The following is a 15193-nucleotide window of genomic DNA, read 5'->3' on the forward strand; positions in this document are numbered from 1 at the left end:
CTCGCCCTTTAGTGACTAACTCAAATATCATTTCTTTTCATTCCTTCCCCATTTAGACAGTGAAAATTACTTAGTATCTCTGCTAAGTGCATGGCATTCATCAAGGTACAGTATTGACTGAATGGATAAGTGAATGAAAGTATATTATACCTCATACAAATTTCTATCATAGCTGGTCTTATACTGCATTATGGGTATAATATTGTGTATACATTTATTTACATGTTAGGCTATACACTTCTTGATAAAAGAGCTCCGTTTTAATCAACTTTTTATTCTATAACCAAGAACAAATCCTGAAAGATAAGTACTCAATAAATGTATAGTAAATGAGTGAGTGGCTTGGAAAGGAAATGAATGAATGAAAGGATGAGAGAGCAGAGTGCCAGAGTTGACTACATACCCAACAGTGCGAGTATGTACTTTCTTGAATGCCTAAATACCCCTTATCTGTTATCTGATGTTCTTGCTATGGAAGAGACATGTAGAACTTTCCCAGGACCCAGATGCTTTTATTTACACAGGGTGATATGACTATTTCTTGCCGTGAGCCAAAATAATGTGTGTCACTTTGGGCTTAGATATTTAAGGGTAGGTGATGAGTTCTCCACCTTCTCTCTTCTCCTTGAAAAACCAAAGAGATGACACATGGAGATGAAAGCATGACATGATGGAAGGAGCCTAGAAGTCCGTATTATTGGATCAAAAAAAAATCCCCTGGTGAATTATTGGAACAGCAAAGTACTTCGTATGATTGAGATACATATCGTTGTTGGTATAAGGCATTGAGATTTGGTGACTTAATTGTTACTGTAGCCTAGCCTAGCCTATTAGTACTAATAAAGTAAATTTTCAATAAGTGTTGAATAAAAGAATAGATAACGCCATTACCTATGCTGTTAAGACTGACCTCACTGTCCTATCAATTATGGCATCACTTTCCGTTTCATGTCCAATTGGTTAAAGGTATGTGGTCTTATAATAATAATGATGTTTAAGGTTAGTGTTTACTAACTAATGTGAAGGTTTTTCAGCTTAGTCCTCTGACCTAAGTAATTGCAAAACATGTTTAACAGTGTCCCAGTTAAAATACAAGAAGGATAAAAGAATAAAGCAAAGCGAAATCTCCTTGGGGTTAAATAGGGATTGTACCTTAATACTGGCATATTAGTTATTTATGCCTTACAAAGAGTTACGTGCTGACCTGTGCCACTTCCCGCCAGCACAGAGTCATCCATTTGTTCATCAAATGCTCTGGGGGCACCTAGTCAGGATTCCTAAACTGCCACAAGGAGCAAGGTTGATTGGGATTTCTGTTCATTCTCAGATCTTCCTTGGAGATCGTATAGGCCTATTTTAATTCAAAATAACATGATTTATGCAATCTGGGGTTTACAGGCAAGGGGTAATTCTTATGGCAGATTCGCATAATCATGTTGTTTTTCTTTCTTCTGTTTACGTTCATGGGGCTGTGGTTTGAAGGTGGCTTGAAATCTTAGTTTTCCTATCAGAGATCTGGATATATTTGGACAGGTAGACCTGAGTTTTTGTAAAGGCTCAACTGCTTTTCTTGTTTTTCAGGCACTAAGCAGTCACCCTGAGGGTCTTCCATTAACCCTCTGGCTGGATGAGGTGTGGTAGTGCGGGTACCTAATTCGTTCTGATGAAATAAATTAGTTGCAACTTGTTGGATACTTCTTTAGCAATAACAGACTTAAGTGCGTCATCAGTGGGTTTTTTTAGTGGATTCTTGGTCTCTTGGCTATAACTATTGTTATTTTTCAAACGATCTAAAAAGCGAGAAGGGACACTTGCCTATTTTTGTCATTTCACTTGAGTTTAGTATGTTGTGACCTGGCGCTCATGACCGAATAGGGCCCTGCTGTGTGGGACCTTAAGCTATGGCAGGAGCTGGCCTCTAGCTCAAGGTTTCCTATTTAAAAGTTTAGGCATTCAGGAAAACAAAGAAGGAGGTAGGTTTATTGCCTGTGTTGGGTAATCTGATGCCTTGGGGTGAAGTGAGTGGAAGCCAGACAACCTCTCTGTAAGTTCCTTTGAACAGGAGCTGGCAGCATCTAGAACCGGCAGCTTTCCATCGTGGAATATCCATTAACCTTGTTTATCGCTGGAAAAACACTGCCCTTTTTCCACAGTCTGCTGCCTGTCAAAGAATGGTGCAAGAGATCATCTTCGAGTTCAAGGAGAGGGTGAGATTTTCAGCTATTGTGAAAATATAGCCTTGCGATACTGATTTTTCTTTGTTCTAAGATGGCAGGTACATGCAGTAGAATATGATCTTAATACAGGGAATTGATTCAAAAAGGTCCTTCTTGGATGGGTAGGTGATGAGTTCCCCATAGGTCCTCCTTAGGTTCATATAACTTCTATAGACAAAGGTCTTTTTTGTTTGTTTGTTTGTTGCCCAGCTCCTGGAGTTAATGGGTGACATGAAGCTAAAACTGAATGTAAGATTCAAATTCTTATCTTGATTTTCCAATTTCCCCAGGAGACTGCATCCTCACAGTGTTGCCAGCTTGTGGGACTACTCTAGTTCTTTCTCTATTGTTTGCCTTATATCCAGGTGTGCCATTTTAACACATTAAAAGCTACAAAGCTGTTATTCATCTGTCTTTAGGGCAATTGGATAGATGTTTTCTATAAATGTCTATTAATGAAAGAATTATATTAGAGTTTTTAAAGGGAATTTTAAAAGTTTGATTAGACTTGTCAAATATGTTATTCCCCCAAATAACAGTAATTAAACATAAACAATATAAAGTTTTAAGTTGGCATATGTAGTCTTCAAATAAGAGAGAGTGCCATTTTCTTGGATGATTAATTGCTATCTTACCTCAAGACAATTGATGTAGAATACTGTTGAATCTGATATAGGAATTCTTAATCTTTAAGTTAAATGCAATTAATTTATCAGTGTATCCTTACAGAAAATAACATGAAAGTTAAAGTATAATTTTTAAGTGGATTTTAAATCATTTATTGATTACATACGATAATGGATGGTACACAAGTTTTATTCCCATCTGTAATTTTATCTGGTGTCATAATTCAACTTAGAGATATTGCATAGGATATCCTAATTATCATTAATTACCAAATAAACTCCATGACTCTGTTTGGGTGACCCCTTTTAATGGTGAAATTGAAGTCACAACGCAGTAACTTATCAATTCAACTACAACTAGGTTTCTGAAGGCAATGACTTCTGCATCCAAGAAGGTTATAAAAAAGTTTCAGCTGGAACCTGGCATCACACTGAAGAAATTCTAACCTCACACTGTTGGGGTAACTCACCTACGACTTAATTGTGAAATATTTAAAAATGAATCATAGAATATGGGCTTGGACAAACAAGATGGTAATTATATGATTTGTCCCTCAGTAGCTAGTTAGCACAGAGTAAGGCAGCTTTAAATTATAATTCTTAAAAAAAAAATTCAGGGAGAAGATGCCACAGAATTGTGTGGTATGTTGCTTAATAACCACTACATCAGGAATTTTTTTTTTGATACCTAAACTCTGGCCTAATATTTTATATTTCAAAGATATTTTTCTCCATTTGGTAGAGAAATCATATTTATGAATAACATCATTAAGTACAATGTAAATAATATAGCTTTATGTATTGCCACACAGATAAGCTTGATTGCATTAAAGTACAATATTAACAGAATAGCATTATAGTACATAGTTTTGCTTATCTGGTCACATTTTATGAATAAAAGATATTGCAGTCTTCAAAATAAGTTAATGTTCTTATGCCATTGGCTGCCCTGCTAAATACCCATGAAAGGCAAACTTAAGGGTATGTAAGTCTAGCTTTGAACATGGAGCATTTCCAGTGGACCAATCATATGATGGTTGCTTTCACATGTTATTTCATTTAATTCCTATAAACAGCCCTGTGATGCAGGAATTTCCAAAACTTTTTACAAATCTATTCCATATAGGGCTTCAGTGCCCACAGTAAAGTACATCTAGCTAAAAAAATATTAGGTCAAGAAACAAAAACACTAAAGCAAAGGCTCTTGGGGTGATAAGAACTCTGTGTGACTTAACTAGACAAATCTGTCTCCATAACCAGTTTATTATGGACAAAACAGAGCAAAAATCCAAACAAACCTTTACTATATGAGAATCAGGAGATCCAACATTGCTTAAACTGTCCACAATCCTGTGACCTTAGGCAGTGTTGTTTTGGAACCATAGATTTTGTATATCTGTAACTCCATAAAATGATCATAATTAATGTTTTTTAAATATTTTGACTGTGACCCACAATAAGAAATACATTTTAGATTGCAACTTAGTAAACACACACATACTAAAAGCTCTACCAAGCACTACTTATTCTTACTATGTACAGTGAATTATGATTTTTTCTACTTTGTTCTGCTTTACTTTTAAAAATGTTTGTCACCCACTAACATGATTTTACAATCCACTGGTGGATCTCAATCTGCAGTTTGAAAAACTATGCTTTGAAAAACAAATCATGATATATATTAAAGTACTACCACCCCTAAAACAAGCCCATCTGCGACAGTTCCCATTCGAAACTGTCACCGCTGAAAAACAACTGCTCTATCTGTATGCATTTTAAAAACTTAAAATCTAACTGATCATTTTTATGTTTGACAAATTATATATTTCAGGAAAAAATAGCAAAGCCCTGAGCTATTGAAAATATGAAAAGAGCAGAGGTTAACATGATTCATTGAGCAACTATGCTTTTAAAGCATCTGAAACATCATAACAGGAGGTAGTTATGAAGACCCTGTCTGGAACAGTTCCCAATGTGTAGAACTTATGTCTGTCTTTACTAAAAGGCAATAAAAGAATTGATGTACACTGTCACTACATCTTTTTAAAGAAACAAATAATTTTTCACTTTCTATTTGGGTAGCATTTGCAAGGAGAAAACTTTATATTTTTTAATAAGGAAACAGACATTCTAAGAAAGCCAATTTCATCAAGAATGTATTCTTGTTTCCCAGTGAAATTTTATCCTCTTGAGTATATATTTGCTTCATTTGGAAATCTGAGTTTATCACTAAATAGTGGATCAGTTATTCATTCCACAAATGTTTGGTGAACTTCTATATGCTTCAAACTGGGAATACAAAGATAAATATAACATGAAATTTCTGCCTTCACTGAGCTTATACTTCCGTGAAAACTCAGTGTGTCTTCACATCTTTACATGAGATGAGATGCTATGGCATTTTTACACAAACATAGACTGGAGAGTACAATGTAATGGATTGTGAATAAGGCTCAGGATTCAGAGTGATCACGTAAAGGAATTAATTGCATGTGTACAAACTGGAATAGTTTGTATACTAGTGTTAAAAATATGATTTGTTTCAGATAAAAGCAGATTAGCACTGAGGAGTGATGCAGAATGGGACTGGTAAGGTATAAAGGATGACAGTGAGAACTGGTAAGAGGGCCCTTAAGGGAAGGAAGAACTATTGGATTTTTATATGGCAGATAAGCAATAGGCAGCCACTCTTAAGCCTGGAATTTATAACTTGGGTTTCCATGGAAGGAGTTCATGAACTTGAAAAAGAAAAAATTGCATTTTTATTTTCACCAACCTTTACTGAAATTTGGCATTTCTTTCATTTTTGAATGTGGACAACATATCACATGAGAATCATTTATAACTTTGTCATGAAAATTATTTTTTATAACTTTGTCATCAGTAAATTTCATGGATGTTTCCATTTTCTATTACAGTGGCTAGAGATATCTTGAAATAGTGTTTGTACCACTCAGTACATTGAAATTATAGATCGTGTTATTTAATACATTAATAAAGATTCATATTCATGATATCTTAAATTTGTTTTTTGACACTTTGGAGAACTGTGTTTCAATATCATTAATTTCCTTTGTAATCCTGTTTTGTGTTATGCATGTAAAGATACTGTTCTGAGAAGGGATCAGAGATTTTCAACACTGACAAAGGGGTTCATGTTACAAAAAGGGTTAGGATCTTCTGCTCTAAGTAAAAGAATACAAACGCAAATGCCTACAGGGCAGGCAGGAAACATCAACGGTTGACAGTAAAGAGAGATCAAATAGAAGACCAATATAGAAATCTAGAGAAAAAAATAAAAGAATTGCTGGAAAGTTCATGGGAGCCCAACTAACACTCCTGTTTGCCACCCAAATTTGGATCCAACTAAAGAAAAGGCAAAGGAATAGACCAGATGGAGTCCAAAGTATCAAGTTTTGAACTAACAAACCTGATACGAGGGAATGCGGCTTATTTCCTGGCTACCACAACCTTAGGAGCCCATTTGAGAGGATTGAAATGTGAAGGAGCCCCCAGAGTCCCAGAGTGTGTCCCCAGCCCCACTATAGCGTGTTGAAGCCGGCTTCACACCCACGGCCACAGACACTGAATCCTGCCTGGACTTAAACCAACTCACCCAGCACAGCTGGTCTGGGCAGGTCTTCTCCTGCAGGAAGGAGAGTTTGCCCGAGGAGGCCTTGAAATGGGTCAGAATAATGCATTAATTAAATTCACTGCAAGGCCAAAAATGTTCTCTGTGTTCTATTTACTTTTCCAAGTTCTGGCCTGCTATAACTGTTCAATATAACCTATCAGAGGGTCTGCTGTAAAATCAAGCAAAAATGCACAAAGAAGCTCTTAATAAAATGCTAGGAATGGGGAGATGTCTTAAATTTGAATATAAATCCTCTCATTATAATTCTCTCAGAAAAAGTAAAATCTAAACACTAATCTCTTTACCAGTTTAAGTCTAAAGTTAAAAGGAATTATAGTCGGAAGTCAGATTCTATTGCTCTTGTGAATTAAAAGTCCAAAGTAATTAATGTCCTGACCCCTAAGTCCTGGGCTGAGGGGTTTCCACAGTCTTGGTAGACAGAGGGGTTCTACCAGTGTCTGCAGCCTGAGCTCTCTCTCATTGCGGTAGGTGTTGTTCCTGCAAAAATACAGTATTCAATGTGGGATTGCTGATAGATTTAATTGGTTAAAAGTTTCAAAAAATATTTTTATTGCCGAGCCACACCCACCGCATTTAGAAGAGAAGCCAAACCTCAACCCCTACAGCAATCATCGCAGAAAAAAATCACACTTCCATAAGGTGAGGCTTAATATTTCATCAAAGACCATGATTCAAAATGCAATGTCCAAGTAAAGGAGAGGCTGGACGTGTGCCTGTGAGTGGTAGACAGAATAATGAATGGTCCCCTGAAGATGTTCATTCTAGTCCTTGGAACATGTGGTGTTACCTTACATGGAAAAAGGGACTTTGAAGTTATAATTAAGAATTTTGAAATGGGGAGATTATTCTGGATTGTCTAGGTGAGCCCAATATAATTATAAGCCTTTCTTATAAAAGAAAGGCAAGAGAATCAAAGTCAGAGAGAGATTTGAAGATGCTATGCCACTGTATTTATAGATGGAGGGAAGAGAGCATGATCTAAGGAATACAGGTGGCCTCTAGAACCTGGGAAAGGTAAGGAAATGAGTTTTCCCCTATAGCCTCTAGAATGAATGTAGCCCTGCCAACACCTTGATTTTAGCCTATTAGATCCCAGTCTGGACTTCTGGCCTCCAGATTTGTAACACGATAAATTTTTGTTGTTTTCGGTCTCTGTTTGTTGTAGCAGCAAAATAAAGCTAATATGGGTTGTTAAAGACTTGAATTCTGGCACACAGCCAGTGTGCTTTCAGATCCCAGCTCTGCCACTTAGTGTGTGGCCTTGAGACCTATCAACATCTACAGAAGTCCCAGAGTCACCAGCACACGTGTGGTAAGCCCAGTGCTTGTACTGCTTCAGGCCAACACTTCACCATGGGATTGCCTGTGCCCACTGAAGTCCAGGCCTTTTGAGGCCCCATGCAGTTGATACCTGATGAGGTCATACCTAGGATTTTTGAAGCCTTCAGCCACCATACTGTTGAGACCCAGTTGTCCCAATATTTCTCCTGAGACTTCTGTCTTTACTGAGGGCCTTGCAACTTTGTTTTAGTCTGTCACAGTCTATGAAAGAAAGACACAAAGAGCCACATACTTAAAACAAACAAACAAAAACAAACAAGCAAACAAGCAGTCCATATAAAGCAGCTGCAAAATAAGTTGCAATCATCTATCAGAGCTAGATTATCATGTGACTTAAAGTTTAAAGCCCCTTTTCCAAGTCACAGAATTTTAAAAGAAGTCAAGTGCAGAAAGCAACCTCATAAGCCAATCAAAGCCTCAACAATGAACCAAGGTGAAAGCATCCTTCCCATGCTTTTAGAGTGATTTGCATAGAAATCCAAAGCCCAATGCCCCTCAAGACCTTTTAACACATTTATTTTATCCCCTCACATTCCAGCTATTGTTTTGTTTCTCAGTGTTCCCAACCAATGCAGCAAATGTTGGGGTGTGCTAAGGAAACTATTTCTTTTTTATTTTGCCCAGTTTCAAATGCAATAGAGAAATATGACAAAGGTATAAGGGAAACATAGACTAAAACATCATCTTTGTGATGATAAAGCTGACATTTGTGGTTTATACGTGCTATCAAGGTTAGAATGAACGGAGGTATGGAGAAAGTTCAGAAGTATGAGAATGCAGGTTCTTCCATGTGGAAAGAAGTAGCAGCAGCTGGTAAAGTTTGCCCCGTGGATGCAGATACATGCCTGGCTTTGATTGACAACTTAGGCAATAAGTGACATACTGGTCACGTGATGTCACACAGGCCATTTCAAATTTCACAAGAAAGTGGACTTCCAGTCCTTCTGAAATTCACTTGTTAGATCCAATCAAAATATTCCCAGTGTAGGGGAAAAAAAAGGCTTTGCAATACCAGTCAAGTGATGATTATCTTTTACTATTATATGAAGAAGTCATTAATTGATGCAAAAAACAGAAGTTTAGACATTACAATATAATGAACATGACTAATGGGGACATAACTCAGAATCCAGAGGGAAGATCTCCTCAGAGGAGACACTGGATTAGGCACAGTATTTGTGGGATCCTCATGAACTACAAAGACAAAATAGAATTAAACCCATTCCTTAAATTCATTTATAAGACTAGGTTTGATTTTTGTTTTCAGTGTATCACATGAATATATTCATAAAGAGAGAGGGCTATTTTTAAGTAGAATCTGATTTTCTAACCTACATTCATTATTTGTGCAATGAAGAGATTAGCTGACATGGGAAGGCCAACTGATGTAGAATTGCCTGAGCTCAGAAGTTTGTAGCAAGTAATACCAGTGATGGGCACTAATGGTTCATTAATTGCCAAAGACTCCAGAACTGATTTAAATGGGGCTAGTAAGATGGTGTGCTTATAGCTGATGTAAATATGGATCTTGCCCACTCAGGAAAGACGTACTGCTCTACTTTATCAGGTATGCATTTTAAGTCTTTAGGTGTTATTTTCATTGTCAGCTACAACTTGAAAGTGTATTCATGGTTTCCTGATTCAGTACCCTAGTTCATTTGTATTTCCTGGTGATATCTGAGAGTAATTCATGTTGCTCAGAGTTGTGCATCTGTGACTTATTGGTGCACATGGGCTCCACAATGGAACAGAGCTCAGGAGGAACCAGAATCCTAGGAAGCTTCTTTCTGCCAACTTAAATCAAGGATGTTGATGTGGGTTGGTATGGATGACTTACGAGAAATCCATCACCACCATTGAAAAGCTACATGTGTGTGCTTAACTGATGTTCTGCTGGAAGTTATCACTCCATGAGTTAAAAAGGAGGCATTGTGCTATTTAAAATTATATTAAAATATGAAGACACTATGTTGGATCTCTAGAACCTTTAAAATGGTTGCAATATTTTTCATTTTATCTCTGTGTTTATTGACTTCCATTTTTTTTCCTCCCAGGGAGGATTTCTGGTGCTCCAGATTCCTTGTGAAAATTGTTGATTTCACTGTTCAGGAAGGACGGGTTTGGGTGATCATTTCTTATGCCTAAGATATTTCTTTGTTTGTTTCTTGGGAATCTTCCTTGTAGAGTATCTTCAGAACCCCATGGAGCTAGCATTTTAAGCCACAGTGCAAATGTAAGATCAGGGGCCAAACCAGTAAGGTTGAAATTTTAGCCTTTAGCCCCAGTACTGATAACTTGATTTTACTGCAAATTGGTCCTGGTTGTAGCAATCACACATTACTACCAGCTGTGGTTTGGTGGACCCTGATCTTCAACTGCTCCAAATTAGCACCCACCACTGTCATCCCATCCCGGTGTGCCTTAGTGTACTGAGAACTTGCACTCATTTCTTGGATGTGTAAAAGTTTGTGGGCTGAATCATCTCTGACAGGTATTCTGCATCTGCTGCTTTATCTGTCTTATTTCCCTTTTTTGGTTCAGTCTGGAACAAGGCCAAGAGGCCAAATTTCTGGAAATGACTTTCTTTGCCGTGGCAGAAAGGCATGGCTCTGCTTGTATATTTATTCTACCTGGGGGCAGCATGACATCCTGGCAGGGTGTGTGGTTGCCCCTTCCAGGGAAATAGTTATGGGTTAGTTCTCTAAGGGAAGGCTGGGGATGGCTAATCACATAACAATTTTAAATGATTACTAAAGAGATAATGTTTTTGTTGGCTTCCAAGAAATGGCCAATATTGTTCTAGAATGGTATCCTAGTATGAATTATTGTGGTTCTAAAGCTTGGGTTAAAATGTTTAAATTGCACAATGTTGCCCTTAGCATAGTGCTTAGTATTGTTCTATTAGAAATTATTCTTTCAAAGCATCCTGGAGAAGTCAGCTGAGCCTCAAGTCATTCGGGAATCTCAGTGACACAGATTTAGGAGAGGGAGGAAAGAAATGAGACCCAGGTTGGGTGACTTGACTGCCCAGGTTGTGAGAATGGTTCCTGAGAAGGGTTACTAACAGTTCAGAGTACAATATCCCGAGGGGCTGTGAGTCAGGCTGACTTCATCGTTCTTACTCTTGTGGTATGATAAGTAGGGATTAGCAGTGGGGCTTCTTCCCACAGGAATCCTAAACGTTAGATTGGTGATGACTTGGTTGGCCCATGTGGATCAGATGCCAATGCAAGATCCAGGTGAGGGCCTGGCAAAAGCCAGTCAAGCAGACAGAGTTCACAGCAAGACTCCAGACTCGGCAAGGAAGAACCAGAGCATGGAGCAAGCACATGAGGCAGAAACCAAACCAAAAAGGAGAACACAATAGAAGGCTAAAAAGAGTTTAACTCAGTATGAGTGTGGGTTCCCATGGTCCACTCCTGGGACTAGGTCTTCAGCAGGGTTACTCAACCTTGACACTATGGACAGTTAGTGTCAGATAATTCTTTGATGTGGGAGATTGCCCTGTGCATTGCAGAATGTTTAGCAGCATCCATGGTCTCTATCCACTAGTTGCTAGTAATACTCCTCCAGTCATGACAACCAAAAATATCTCCAGACATTGACAAATATCTCTGGATAGAAGAAAATCACCCTAGTTGAAAACTACTAGTTGAGAGCAAAAGACTAATTCCTATCTCCACTGGATGGTGGGACCACTGTTTTGCTCAGGATTGGTTCAGGAATAGGGCATAGGTGAATCTGCCAGTTAAGGATCTCAGAGTCTATAGACAGTCATAGTTATGGCCTGACAAAAACTGTCCAAAGGCTACTAGTACCAAAAATTTTCATAGTGAGACAACCAAGTGCGGGAGAGGGGAGGGAGCTGAAATTTTGCTGGGAGTTAAGAGAAGAGGGGAGAGGGAAGATAAAGAAGTCAGGGTGAAGTTATGTCTAGAAGCAGAGCCAAGCTGAGTTTAAGGTAGAGGCCGTGTCTCCTCCCTTGGGCTTATCTAAAGAAAAACCTACTGTTCAGAACTCCCAGGCCTTGCCATCTGGTGCACTTTGGGATGGAAATCCTGCATTTTAATCGACCACTGAACAAAGGCTTGGGTGGATATTTGGAGATGAAGTACGTAATAGCTACTGTACCTTAATGACCCATTCTCTTCCAGACTGATAGCTGGTTTCACCATGAGAAGACTTGCCGGGTGCTAATTACAGTACCTTTCCAACAATAGGAGTGCTTTGAAAGTTCATATAGACTCCATTCAGAGAGAACATCTGAGGCCCTGGATGCTTTTCATGCTGAATTTTATATGTTTCTCTTTCCCTGAGAGAGATGTTAGTTGACTGTGGAGCTAGATTTGAGTTGAGGCCAATGAGACCTGGCCTAGAGCATTGTTCCCAATACTGATGGTCACCACTGAGTTTTTTTTTTTTTTTTGGTAGCTTTTTATTTGCTGTGTTTCCAAAGATGGTGTCATGCAGTCTGACTCAATAGATCTTCAACCCCCAGGAATTTGGCTATTTCTAAATCTGGGACTTCTGCCACTTATGGTCATTTTGCATCTCCACAGAGCACAACTTTTCTTTCAGATAAGTAATTAAATGTCCTACAGGCTGAGCAAGGAAGCCAGTTTGGAACAGAGAGTGCCTGCCTGGGTACCACTCAGGAAGTAATATGGATCACTTACTTTTCTAAACATAGTTGGGTAGCTCCCAGAGTTCAAGAGAAGGCTGCTCTCCAAATGTGCTAGAAGGCCAAGTTAGAGCCCTGAATTCAGAGCTGTCTCCCTTCTCCCAGTACCACCATTGTAGGTAGTGACAGTGAGTGTGGTGTTTGACTACAATACATGGCAGGTAGCAGAAATTTCATGCATAATTTTGTGTGTTAAATGAAATAGTGTTCCTTATAAAACTTCAGGGTCTTGGGAGCTTTAGGTAAATGCAGGTGAATTTCAGGGATCTTTGAATGGGATTAATTTTATTTCTGCCTTCTGAGAAATCCAAAGTAGCAGATGCTGACTTTAAGAGATCAAGAAGTGACCAGTTGTTATAGATGGAGTGGTAGGATCTTGACCTTCTTTCCTCTGCTATGTATACTCTCTTTATGTTTGTTTGATTCCTGAGGTTCATTATTATTTAGAAAGAAAAACAACATTCTTTGTACCTGAATTTTTTTTTTATAAAATTTCTGATCCATTAGGTACTTTCTTGCTACTAATTAACATCTGCATACAGATCATAAAACTATAATACATTTTGAATGCCAATATGGGTAGAACTTTGCTTAAATTCTATGTGCTACTTATTTTAGCATTAACAGAAATTACTGCATTCCAGACATATTTAGAGTATATTCTGTATAATTTAAATATCTGTATTTTTTCTAGTATTTTTTATATTAGTTTGAGTCATGTGTGTGAGAAATGAAAAGAGGGTTGAGAATGAGAGAGAAAGAGAGAGTTAGTTTTGCTTTCAGCGTCTCAAAGGATTAACTTGGTTATTCAGGAATGATCTCAATTTTGTTTTGCACATACTTTGCTCTGAGTTTTATCCAGAAATTTAAGGCTGAATTAATTCTCATTTTAATTCTAGCAACTCCAGTCTTTAAGAAGAGGTCTAGTATATTTAGCAATCAACATTCAAGTCTTCATTTCCAGCTCTGTCTTTATACATTACATAATATGTTTAATGGATTGGAATTCTGCGTGGTGGCCTTTGAAACATTAAAGCATGATGTTGAAATGAGGACCAACAGAAGTTCTGTCTTTCCTGTTTGCTAAGCTTGCTTTCCAGGACTCCTTCCTGAAAGCGTACCCTTATCCTTGGAACTTGCCAATAAACACTCAAACTAAAACAATGCTTCCACTCACTTAGGTTTCTGGACTTTTCCCCACTTGCCATTTAGCTGTGTGACACAATATGATATACAGAATACTAAAGTATGGGGGCTGGGCAGATCTTAGATCTGCTCCTTACCAACTTTGAAACTTTAAGAAATTAAAGAAAATTAAAAACTTATATTTTGGATTAACAAAACTTGGAAGACCCCAGAGTGGTGATTGCTTGCTTCATCTCCCCATTTTCACCAGAGATTAAAGGAATTAAGTAGAATTGGTAATCTATTGAATCCAAAATCATTTAAAAACAAAACCAAACCATGAAATCCAGGAGCCTTACATAGAAGCTCGTTTAGTAGAGATATCTCCCTTTAATGATATGTGAAACACTGCAAGATGATGCAAGTGTGGCACTAGAAGGCCCAGTCTCCCCCACAGCCACAGAGGCCCCTCTTCTGCCTTCACACAGTCATCTCAATGAGATGATATCAAAGAGCTTTTGGGAGCACTCTTTTAGGAGCTTCATTACAATATTCCCCTATTCCCTCTAACCCCCTGCCCTGGAAATGTATTCTCCATTCACTTATGTTTCCACCTCTTTGGAGATTTAATATATATTTCTTCTTGTTCACATATAAACAGAGATGTGAGAAAGGTCATTATACTCTATTCAGGAGATTATTTTTATGACATAATGTTGATGTTCTATTTTAACATTATGAAATTCTATTTAAAATTCCATAAAACAGTATGCAATGATCTCCCTCTAAAACTAAAGCATCTTTTAAAAAAAAGTGAGTTTTTGAAACATAATGGTGGACAATAGAAAGTTGATAGAGGGAAATACTACATTTAGTTTTTTTTTAAGCTATTAGTCAGTAGCTATTACTGAGAATGCCTCTTAGTAAAAACAAAAAAGTATGTGATAGTAGGTGTTCTTGCTATATTGCTTTAAAAAATTATCTATTTGTTTAATTCAGTGATATAAATGAGCTGAACCCTTTTGGGAATGACACCCTCATGGGACTCTGAAGGCCTTGAATTTGTCTAGGAAAAAAAAAAATTCATTCACATTTGTATTCAATGTCTCCTTTTCCTTTTACACTCAACTTGGGACATACAGTAGGCCTGTTCAGTACTGTTGAATTAAAACGTGGTGGAGAATCACAGAAATGATTCCTTAAATGAATGTGTGTGTAGGTTGAAGCTTGTGGGTATACTCAAAGTGGCAGAATTCTGAAACCTAGTTTGGGATTCCTAGTAAGTTAGAAAGAAGCATCCCAATCAGGCCTAGAAATAAGGCCACAGGTAGATGAAACTGTTCTTCATCTTAATGAAAGCTATCTTACATATTACCCTCAAATTTTTCATAGGGAGGATTCTTATATTTTTCATAATACTAGTTGAGTTTAGTTATTTGTAGTCCAGTCTGTAGTCATAGTAGTCTTTGTGATGCTACTTAACTAAAAATAGAGTGAATGGAAAATATATTCATTTTTAGTTCAGTTAGTTACATCATTGATCTGTGTA

This window comes from Pteronotus mesoamericanus, unplaced genomic scaffold (assembly GCF_021234165.1).
Source record: "Pteronotus mesoamericanus isolate MK-2021 breed Mesoamerican mustached bat unplaced genomic scaffold, CSHL_Meso_final contig_164, whole genome shotgun sequence".
NCBI lineage: Eukaryota > Metazoa > Chordata > Mammalia > Chiroptera > Mormoopidae > Pteronotus > Pteronotus mesoamericanus.